The sequence below is a fragment of the Etheostoma cragini genome, chromosome 10 (genome assembly GCF_013103735.1).
Source record: "Etheostoma cragini isolate CJK2018 chromosome 10, CSU_Ecrag_1.0, whole genome shotgun sequence".
Taxonomy (NCBI): Eukaryota; Metazoa; Chordata; class Actinopteri; order Perciformes; family Percidae; genus Etheostoma; species Etheostoma cragini.
Genome location: NC_048416.1, coordinates 25,742,625 through 25,754,474, shown reverse-complemented (window position 1 = coordinate 25,754,474; position 11,850 = coordinate 25,742,625). Strand labels below are relative to the sequence as shown.

At 40.8% G+C, this 11,850-nt stretch overlaps 1 long non-coding RNA gene across 1 annotated transcript in view; it reads right to left on the bottom strand.

Moving 5' to 3' along the window:
- LOC117951933 overlaps positions 1 to 6,686 on the bottom strand; it is a 10,606-nt gene extending 3,920 nt beyond the window's left edge. The window contains exons 1-2 of the long non-coding RNA XR_004658282.1: positions 6,404 to 6,686; positions 5,856 to 6,058 (exon numbers count right to left, since the gene is read on the bottom strand). This is a non-coding gene — a long non-coding RNA (uncharacterized LOC117951933). The remainder of the gene's footprint in view (positions 1 to 5,855; positions 6,059 to 6,403) is intronic.
- Positions 6,687 to 11,850: the final 5,164 nt, after the last annotated feature.

Sequence of the window (11,850 nt, the reverse complement as noted above, 5' to 3'; positions counted from 1 at the left end):
GCTCATATTGAACGGAGTGGAACCTCTCGCATTGTCTCCCCTCCTGAATCCCACCCCCTTACTGCCTTACCCCCTGTCTCCCTCCTTATTTCTCCAGGGACAAAGAATGCCCTGAATGCCTGGCGTCTACCGCAGTGTCAGAGGATAGGTGGAATAGTGGCAAAGCCCAGGAAGAAGAGGAGGAGGAAGAACAAGAGTCATAGCTGACATGATTATGGGTATGCTTGTCCCTCTCCATCTGTCTTTCCCATATCAACCTTATATCTATCTAAACAACATTGCTTTCCAAGAAGACCCATTTGAGCACATTGGTTTTGTTCTGCATTTCTTCTCTATTAAGAAGTTGAGGCATCTAAACTACTAGGTTAAGGTCAGTGAAATATCAGGGTTATGGTTGCCAATGCAAGATGCAAAGAGCAGTCAAAGCTGTCAAAGTGAGACATTTGACACCTAACCATCCGACCTTTGAGGTTTTGCAGATTTTTACAATACTAATGCATTTGAGAGGAAACAGTCATTATTCTTACAACAAAGCAGAGGTTGCTTGTCAGAAAAAACTTAAACACAGATTGATTTTGTCAGTCAAGGTCTGAGATGACATTTTTAATTTAGAAATACTGAAACACAATTTTTGGCCCCACAAGTTCTAATACATGAAAAAAATGAGCTCCCAGACTCTCCGTGTCTCTGGAGAGAATAGTCTTGCAGACCGAATTGCAGTAAACCCTCTTTTAGTTTGATTGATTATGGGAGCAAACAGTTCCATTCGTAACAGAAATCCAATAATTCAAGGGTTGCTGCTTTATCTCGTGCAGTGAGCAGCCCTGAATTATTTACTGGAAAAGCTTGAAGGCATATTTCACTTGTCACAGCAAACATTCGCCAAAGTATTCTTATGAAACTATAAGTGTGGTTTTTAAAATGATGTCCCGTGACGTTTGACATTCACATCCACAAACGCAAACATACTGCAAGCTCTCCATTTCATATGTACACACACCCACTTAGACACACTGCAGCCCTATCATACAGTGAATGTAAAGGGTGACTGGGCTAATTGCTGTAGCGCTCGAAAGCAACAAGAACAGGGCGACCTCACAACCACATGAAATCATCTTATTCCGCAAGCAGTGTGTACAAAAAAAAGACCATCCATCAAGCTGTCATACTAACCTCATACTCTTCCAAAAGGTAAGAAGTGAAACTCTCTCACACAGACACTGTGAGCAGTATGACTTCATCCTCACAACACACCATCCATTACATGCCACGGTTTAAGATGACACAAAGTCAGGCTTGAATCAAATCATTGGTTTTGTTTTAATCCGGTCGGTGTATGGGTGAGGGGCGGGGGGGGGGGGGGGGGGGGGGGGGGGGGGGGTGTCAGGATAACTCTCATTGTTCCAAGTACGCCAATGTGGAAATATTCACTCCATCTGGTGCTGTAAATAGATCAAAACAAAAAAAGCAAGAGTTGTTTCTATCAGAACCAAAAGTGATTCAAATTCTTTGTTCAAACATGTTATCAGATTTAATAAAGGCTACCTGTGATACGTTCACTGTTTTGACAGTATCTGTAAAGTAACTGTATATTAAAAATCAAGTCAAAGACTACATTACAAGCAAACCATATCTGTGCTCTATGAAAACCCAGCATATGTGAGAAATAAGAAAAACAGCCCCAAGTCAAGTAATTAAGTCTAATTAAAATGAGAAACCACAAGATTGAGTGGTGGTCGCCCAACATTATGGAAGAGTAATATTACATTGATGGAGTACCTCTTAAATGGCATCACTGATGTGTGGTGTCTTATGCTTACGAACAATGCACATGTAAAACATGTATTATTTTATTTTACAATACTAAAGAAACTTCTACTGAACGTTTTAAAAGGTGTTAACGAATTTAAGTCACTGTGCATTTATTGTAATTCAGCGTGCAGATCTTACTGAGGAAAATGCGTAAAATGATCAAATGGCTAGGTTTCATTGCAGATATTTTGGTCTTTTATAATATTTCTTAAAAGTATAGCAATAATTACCTAATTTGATACACGTAACAAAAAAGTATTCAAATTGTAAGAAATTAATAGAGGTATTTCCAAAACTCACTAACAAACATGAGGAAAAAAATATTATAGACTGATCTTTCCTTTTAATAAGTCATTCTTTCTTTAAGTAGTTAATTGATCAGTTTAGTCAAGTTTTTTTTGCAAGAGCTTCAAACCAGTTATGGACCACCAGGTGGCGTCGTGCAGATCCCCTGCTTTTGGTGACATTTGGCAGAATACCACCAACAGTGGCTTACCAGCAGAGAAAGGATGAAAGTTTGGCTCAGTGCTGATCGCTGGCAAGATATGCAACTGCTTAGCAAATGGCCCGTTCTACAGAGGAAAACTACAGTAACTATGCCATAGCGTGCAGTAACCTTTTTTTTTTTTTGCTTAACCAAATTTCTTTCATCTGTTGATCAAAACCATGGTGGGCTTGTGATGTAAGAAAGCTGTGTAGAAAAAACTTGGTTTGGTTTCAAAGGGGTTTTGTGGATAGACTTGGACTTCTGTGTAAAGTCACTCTCTAACCAAGGAGGAAAAATTATTGAGTGGATAGATGTACTGTAGATATGAGAGTTCATAAACAAAACCAAATGACATGTCTTTTAAAGAATTACCTTCAAGATTTAATTAGATTAATGAAACTGAATAGGGCATTATATGCAATTGTTATCATACAAAAGAACTATTTTTTGCAACAACAAAAAAAGAAATTGCATGAAAAGTGAAGTAAAAAGCAGCTGCAGTAAGAAATACAATGACAGACAAATGGATGCAGACGACACATGGTGTTTGTATTGAGAAATAATCAGGCTGTGCTTTTTTCTGCTCTCACTGACATGAGATATGATCTGCAGGATGGAGAGGAAAAGCAGAGGGAAGGCTTTAGAGCCAGAAATTAATTGCTTGCTTGCTTGTGTGCGTGCTTGTGTGCATGCGTGTGTGGACTTTCACACACAAAGAGACAGAGTCCCACAGTTTTACGAGGTTTTGTCCCGTTTTCCCCTCAGACTGGAGACTGAAAATCAGGGAATATTACTTCAGGTCCTGTGCTTCACTGCCGGCCTATCACATACACAAAGTAGTTAAATCAAATGACTGGAAAGTGCACTTTGAACTCAGCCCCTGGCTGAGGTCCCATTCAAGCAGAAATGTAAAAGTTCCTGTCCTTTGTGGGGCCCCCTGTTCGGGGTGTCCCCATAAAAAGACTTATAGCTGGTTACAGCAGTTTGGAACGAAGCCCATAGATGGCCCAACAAGCCTCGACCAGCATTATTTCCTACCGGGCTCTTTGTTGGTGAAGCCTTTTTCTGGCAGGGTTCCTATTGCAGCGCTCGACTTCCCATTGAGAAAACAAGCAACCACCCCTCCACCCACCTTACACCGCCCCGCAACCCCCACCGAGCACGGCACTCGCAATTCAGATCTGTGCTGCAAACCCGAGGCTTTTGGCCTCCTTGTTTTCTTCAACAAATTAGTCAAAGCTGTTTGTTCAGGTTGTATTTGTTTCATTTTTTTTAAAAGCATCCAAAGAAACCTCACTGCATACAAACTGCATATTTATCATTGATACTTTTATTACAGGGCTTACCCCCCGCCGGGAGTCGGCGGTGTAAATGAAGTAGCACCTCCAAGTTATTGTTTTGTTTGTTTTATGAATGGCCCATGCAATCAAAGTTCACTATTGTTTTATTATGGGGGTAATTTATCAGTGTTCCAAGAGTTAATGGTTTCCTTGCCTGTCTCAACAGCTTGTAAAGACTAGAGCTCTTAATGAAGTTTGAGCACAATTTATAGTTAACTGATAAAATAAAGTTACACTCTATTACAATGCAAATTATCGTTAAAAAGGTTCTGTAAACAATTATATTCAATCAGCTTTATTCATCCCTCATGAACATTTCTGAGCAGAATTGACTCTTGGACGTTGGGCTGAGCCATTTAAAGTAAATGAGCCCCGGGGTTAAAACAGGTTGGCATGGTTTGGCATGTCAGTCACAGTCCACAAGCAGAGCACAGTAGCACCTTTCCATGTTGCCCGGCTGCCTGTCAGCAGCTACATTAAGCCATTACATAAGTGTGGAAACCGCCCCCCTTGCTGGCCCACACCAACACACATCCGCTGAGGGATACATACCATAATTATGCCCCCACTTCATTCGCATCTCCCTTGGCAACTGCAATCATAAAGCCCAAATAGCTTGGGCTAATTCATTACTTTGGTGGAGGGAAGTTGGCAGCCTGTAATGACACCAATTGCCCTGACCTAAACGCTGTAATAGGACCTCTCAGCACACTGGCGAGGAAATGGCAGCAATTGAGGCTCTTCCACTTCCTAGCAACCGAGGCTAAGGCCTACAATTTGGAGGGGGAAATGCTTTGCATTACCTGTGCCCCGCAGCTTGAAATGCAGCCTAATGAAGGTGAAATTGTATGGATTAAGCAGACTTCAGCGAGGGAGGCAACAAACAGAAAAGTGGAAGCATGTGTGTCAAATGGGGTTTCTCGTTAATTCGGTGGCTGTCTAACTGCTAGATTAGAGCCGACCGGAATTTGCCTGGTCGCGCAATCAGGAAAGACCAGAGGGGAAACAAACACAGGTCGTCTGTTTGGTCCCTACTGGACACAGACGGAGAGAGGAGGAGGAAGGGAAGGTGGTGGATGCGGTAAAGAGATGAGGGGGGGTTCTCACTACAGTTCCAAAGAGTAGAGTCCAATATTTAACAGCAAACTGCAAGGGTTAGTGTTTCGCTAAGACTGACCTAGGTCAAATAATATTAGCAAATACTTTTTATGATGTGCTATATACTGCTTAGGTGCCAGATGGGGAAGGTGCAACCATCTGGACAATACAAGGAGTGAAAGAAAGTTCATACAAGCACCGGAAAGGGAATGTTTAAATAATTGTCTACATAAAACACGCTATCTGAAGGAAAAACTCCCATTGGAGACTCCAAACAGGCTAAAATTAGCATATTGTAAGTTCAACTGAGAAGCAAATGAAATGTGCCTTTTGCAAAGGATAAGCATGGTGTTGTTTTTAAAGATTATTTCTCGGGCATAGGAAGACTTGAAAGGGGAGAGAGAACGGGAAGGACATGCAGCAAAGGGCCACAGGCCGGAGTCAAACCCGCGTCCACTGCATCAAGGAGTAAACCTCTAAATGATGCCTGCTCCACCAGCTGAGCAGACCCGGTCACAGACAAGCATGTTTCAAAAGGGTTGCTTTGTCTAATTCACAAAAGAAAAACACATTTTCAGGACGCCGGGTAGCTCACCTGGTTGACTGTGCGCCCCATGTACAAAAGCTTAGTCCTTGACGCAGCGGCCACATGTTCGATTCCAACCTCTAGCCCTTTCCCGCATTCCCACATTCAAGCTGTCCTGCCAAATAAAGGTCTTTTAAAAAAAATCGTTTTTTAGGATATCTACTGTACCTCCAACTACAGAAGTGAATTCAATTCTGTTTGTGGGCACTTATCGTTGACCTCTACATTCACCTTTACCAGCTTCAACACAGTTTATAAACTTAATACTTTGAAATAAGCAGATTAATAGAACCAGCTTGGTGCAGAACAACATCTGTCCACTCTGAAGGAACAGCCACAGTATTAAAAACGTATCCATATTGACACTGAGCACACTGAAAACTGACATTCTATCCCAACTCAACAATACCTCAACAAACACCACAAAACACAGGTGGCCCCGTTTTAGTTCTGGATCACATCTCTGCGCTGCTATTGGTTGGCTCACAATAAAAGCAACGCTCTTTACCGGCTCGTCTGTTGGAAAGCCTACCTGTGGGATGACGTACGGATCCAGGCGTCGGATTGGTCAGGAGGTAATGTTATCTGGCTGATCATCAGTCGAGAAGAAAGAGGCCAAGAGCTCGACATGAACAGAAGAGCGTTCCAAAAGGTGGACTGCTGAGCAGATGGAGACGAGAGTTCATCTTTCTCCTTGATGTCCAGGTGGAGGTCCAGACAAACTGCCTCACCCTCCTGCAAAGAGAACATAGTCACAACAGATAGACACTAACAGTTTTCAATTGAGACAACTGAAAATGAGATGTTGATGGTACTTTTGCATCAAGAGTGTTACAATATCAATGTAGATTCATGTCTCTGTCAACCACAAGTAAACAAATAAACAATATACAACCAATCTAGACAAGTGGAAACAATAATCACACATTTACACTGCTACACAATTTTCATTAAAGCACTTAATTCATAATGAACAGGGAGACAGCAAAAACCCAGTAGCATTTACTCAAAAATAAAACTAAATCAAAACCATCACATGTCATCACAAATAAAAATGATTTAAACTACTTTGGAACTTACTTGCAATTCCACAGGTGAAACCACTTTCCAATCTGTCTGAGATGTTGAAAGTTGCAAAGAACTTGGACGATTTAAATACCTGGAATCTATATATTGTCCATTTTGAAATCTTCAACAGGTGTAACTATTACTTGTGAAACTGAAAACACAACACTGGGGAATCAATGCCTGCAAATCACGTTGGCAAAATGTCTTTCCTCAGTGAAGGAGTTTGTTGAGTTCACATAAATGTATGCCCTTCACTTCTTCTTCTACATGAAATAAGTAGACCTGCAGTCACTTGAACGTGGGCTAGACGGTTGATGGCATTTCAATTTTCAGTGAGGTTCCAGCATTGAAAGAAATTGAAATTGAATCTTATTTCCTGAATGTGATGTATTTCCTGCTTGAACAGGATGTTGGGGGGTGAGACATGACATAGTGAGGGATCAGTGTGTGAACCAATGAGAGATGACTCTGGGGAAAAGCAGGGTCACTTTCAATCTCAAAAATGTGTGCACCGTTTTTGTGATGGTTGAACGACATGAGTCCTTGATATGGTGTTATGGCATCAAGGACGTACATAATGAATTGGTTAGAAGATGCAAAGAAGCGGGATTTAAACATTTTTGATGTTTTATTGGTTGTTTAGGCCCACTTGTGCAGGATGACAGTTTTTTAAGAATTCAGAAGAGTTCACCTTACTTTATCTTATTAAAATTTGATACATTTGATAAAACGGCTATGTTTTTCTACAGTATGTCACATAGCAAAACGGTCATTTATGCATGCAATATTTGTGGTATATTTTGGAAGCTCAGTCCATAGGGAGTTGGTTTGGGAACCGGAGGGTCGCTATTTCAACTCCACAATCGGACCCAAGTGGTGGTGGACTAGCTGGAAAAGTTCCAGTTCCCCTCCGGTGAACTGCCAAGGTGCTCTTGAGCTAAGCACCAAAACCCCCACTTCTCGGGGCGCCATTCCATGGGCAGCCCTTCTCCCTCTGACATCTCTCCATTTAGTGCATGTGTAGGTGCTGAGCATGTGTGTGTAATTCAGGCCTGTGTGTAATGTGTGTAATTACAACAGAGTTTAAAATTGTAATTTCCCCTTGTGGGACTAATGAAGTATACGTATTTATCATTTTTGACACAGTATATATATATGTCAGTATATGTTGAGTCAGAAGTCAATTGTTTAGAAAAACATAATTTTTTTAGTTTTGTTGATTATAAATAATTGTCATCATAGTACATGTGATGTAAAGTGCACATGTAAAGTACACTGTGAATGTGTATTCACCTGGAAATTTGGAAACAATTTATATCTTCGTCAGGAGAAAGTCAATATGGTGGGTTTACCAAAACTTATTATGATTAGATCAAAGTTGGTATTTGAAAAGAAAGAAATGTTCCTCTTTTGTGTTTTTCCTTCTGTGAGTGTTTTGTGCCACTCCGAGAAGTGGGTCAGAGCAGCTGAGGAGCCCACCACCAGTCACTTTTGGCTGCTTCAAGTCACGTCACATAAACAATGGCACTTCATGGGGAGAGGCTCGTCTTCCTTCCTGCCTGGCTTCCTGTCGATCGTTCTGCCTGACTTGGCAAACTCAATGTGTCTTACAACCCCCCCCCACCCTTCACCCTCCAACTCCCACACCCCTACACCCCCGTCACCCATTCCCCTACCAGCAGACCTCCCTCCCTCCTGAATCAGAGAGCCAAGTTAGTCAAAACTAAGGAAGGGAAGGGAAGAGTGGGATGACAAAGAAGAAATGACAAATGACAACAAAGCTACAATAGGCTCCTGTGGAAGTGGAACATACCAAGTTAACAAGGAGGGTCCATTGACATGCAGATAGTGGTGGGGGGTGTGAATGTACTGTTTGGCACCTACAGTGCACTAAACTTTTAACCCCGCCCACGACCTCCAACTCCTTTCTCATGCAGGGCCTTCTGACCAGATTGATGAGAGCGGTGCACTTCCTCTGCAGGGAGCGCGACCTTTGCTGGAATAATAGCTGACCGTTAATTAGCCTGTCTCATTAACATTCAAGGCTATAGTTTTCTTTCCTCTTTCACTATGCTTCCAGTGTGGAAAATGATGAATTGCAAAATTATCAAATTCAGCATGAGGTAAGACATTACACATAGGGGAGGAGGAAATCATCCCCCTTAAAAGGTAATGGGAGCATTCCAATGGGTATGAAAATGTAGCCATATGACTTCTGTGTATCAATTCACAGTAAATAAGAACAAAATAAAAATAATTCTTAAATGTATTCATCAATTACAATTTTTTCATTTAGATTCTGGTCTCCCACACACCTGCTGGTGTTCTTGGAGGGGAAAATAAGAAATATAAAAATATGCCCTCATCCATGTGGCATAAAAATTCAACTCCAGGCACTCAAGTGGAAAAAGTTTTTCATAGATGTAAGCTAGTACATTGTAAAAACACACCAACACATATTGGCACACTTGCCTTTCTCAGTAAGTCATCCTGTTAGAGAAAAAAACAACACAAACAATCACATATTTAAAAAGCCAAACTCAACAATATAGTTCAATCTATGACCTCTGCAAGTTTGTCATTCACTTTTAGGGGCTGTAAACTCCTACAGTGTTTATGGGGTGTACTTCCTGAGGATGCAAGATACCCTTATCTGTTTTATAGACCTATTTAGGTCAATACTAGATCAACTTGGCTGACACAGAGTCAGAGAAGAGCAACAACCTTCAGCATGATGAGTTGCAATTTTGCTTAATCCGAGGGATTTATTGTCATTTAAATGGCATCCTGACAACTTTGTTATCTGCGACTTGGATTGTAGATAGGAGACGGAACGTTACAAAGTCCAAGAATACCTGAGAGCAGCATGACTGACATCATCGGCCTGCACGTCTACATACACGAGTGGAGGATGAGAAGCACGCAGGAGAAGGCAGGCGAGAATTTGTGTCTGTTCAGTGTTTGAAATCTTCACAATCTTGATCTGTAGCTGAAGTTCATTCATGAAAAGCCCATTATGATGTAAAATGTACTCTCACTCACGTGTGTCTTTCTGTTCTCATCTTTACTCCAAGACAGTGATTCTGTTTATGACATTTTACATTTTAGGCCCTTAAATGTGACCTCTTGAAAGCTTCCTTGCAGGATTGAGGTCATTCCTGAAGCTCCGTGTCCAGGAGTATTTCCATGGTGAATCCAAATGTTTGCTTTGATCAATGTTTTTTTAATTGTCTCCCTGTTTAGTGTATTTGGTAGTAGCATTCCAGAAGCGTAGTTTGATAGAAGTTCATTGCTGCACATCCAACATAATTTCCTGTTGGAACAAAACAATACTGTGTATCTTAATCAATCACTTTTGTTCTCTCTTCACATTCAACTTGATTTCTATGATTAAAAGAAAATCCTACAAAGTTAGAGCTCCTGCATAAAGAGAGCTTCATTCCTCAATCATCAGCATGACATGTAACCGATAGTAAGGAGTGCAAAAAAACAGATTCATAGTGACCTGGCATCAGATGCAATTCCTCTGATCTTGAAATGATCACATAAGACAAAAGAGTACTGGGAAAAGAAGTGGAAAGAATCATGAGGGGAGAGGCGTGGAAGGGATTTTTTTTTTTACTGCAGGCGTCCAGTCCGCCTTGATTGTGAGCTCTTTAAAGTTGCACCTGTACAGCATGGTGGGGGCACGTCTGGAGGCTTGATGTGGGTGCAGTGTGTGCTCCAACCCCTCAGGAAAGGAAAGAATTAGAGGGGGTCTTTGTTGTCTGCACCTCATATATATTTTAAAGGCACAAATACAAGAGGGCAGCCTAACTCGCCCCCCCACCCTTCCCTAGAAAAAATGGACCTTGGCGGAACATCTCTGATATTCCTGTAAAGGCCAATTGAGCGTTTGATTGTTGCCAAACTTGAACGAGCATGCGCCGCTGCACCGTTGTAAAGATGAGGCACTTCCAGACAGCTGGTTTCACTTTTTCGTTCACTCTCTCTTCCTCTCTCGCTTTCCTTTTGTACGACCAAAGTGTTCCTCTTTTGATTCATCCTGAGTAATGGTGTGAGATTCGCAGGGCAGCTGAAGTTTCCTTTCAACTTCTCACACGGCCTCCACAGCTGGCCGTCTCCGGAGCAGGGCCCTGGAACAGATGCAGACGAAAAGCCATAGGCCCCTGCGTGACAGCTATTTTTTCCATCTGCTTTGCAGTGGGGTCGAGCCTGTTGGAGATGAAACTATGAACAGGAACCAACATCATTGTAAAAACAGGTATTAACAAAGCAAATTGGTGGAAATCCAGACTGACTTTCACATCATCAGTGCTGCCATTTGTAGTCAACGGTCTCATATCGCCACTCACCACTAACCAAATAGCATCCAAAATTCAGTTTCTCTGTCTCTTGGCTTCTTGACAAGTCTAAAAACAAACTGAAAAAAGACCTAAAATATATTGACAAATAGTGACAAATGCAAAGCAGACAATAAATATATGCCCATATCCTAAAGAAATATATACTATCTAAAGAAAATGCATGTAGACATACATAAACTTTGCAATATATGTCAATATTTTGTCATTTATCAGATCTTTAGATGCAAAATGCTTATGTAGATAGCCTCCTTTTTACAATAAACCAGTTTGGAAATTGACAATACTTTTTAAATTTTGCAATATACCACAAATATAATATTAACAAAAACGTCTGCAATACATAACAGCGGTATTATTAAATATATGTCCACATATGAACAACATGCTGTATTTATGTTCCATACTTCAATGTATTCTTGTTGTAGGAATGCACACAGTGAGGTATGACTCTTTTTGAAAAACAGAAAGTTGTCTATATACCACGGTGTGTTCCCCAATCCATTAATTAGAAATGATAGAAACTGTAAACAACCTCATATATATCAACTTGATTAAAAAAATATTTGGAAATAAAACATGCCATATTTCAAAAGTCTTTATCAGTAAGTACAGTTTTATTTCTATAGCATCTTTCGAAACAAAGTGCTTTACACAAGATGTACAGGTAAAAGAGCAAAAGCCCCAAAGGTTGGTTAGATCCTCAAGAAATGTTGCAGGAACATAAACGTCTTGACAATATTTTATATTAAAAAGTTTTTTCAAAAGTTTAAATTTCTGCCTTTATGCTGCCAAACTTTCTTGAAGTCCTGCTCTTTCAGAAGGACCAAATAATGTATTTATTTTATCTGCTGCTAATTTATGCCTCTTAAACCTGGAATGATTAGACCGGCCTGCTCAGTAGTCTACACCAACCATTGTGGGTTGCAAGGGAAATTACTTTGGGAATTTGGGTCCACTGAGAGAGTTTGGAACCACTGAAGCGTTGTATCTGTTCCACAGGATGGTGTGAAGGATTGCGTATCTGCATACTACGACTTTGAATATGTAATAGTCAACATTCAGCTTCGCTTCTTTTTACTAAAATTGCTTTGC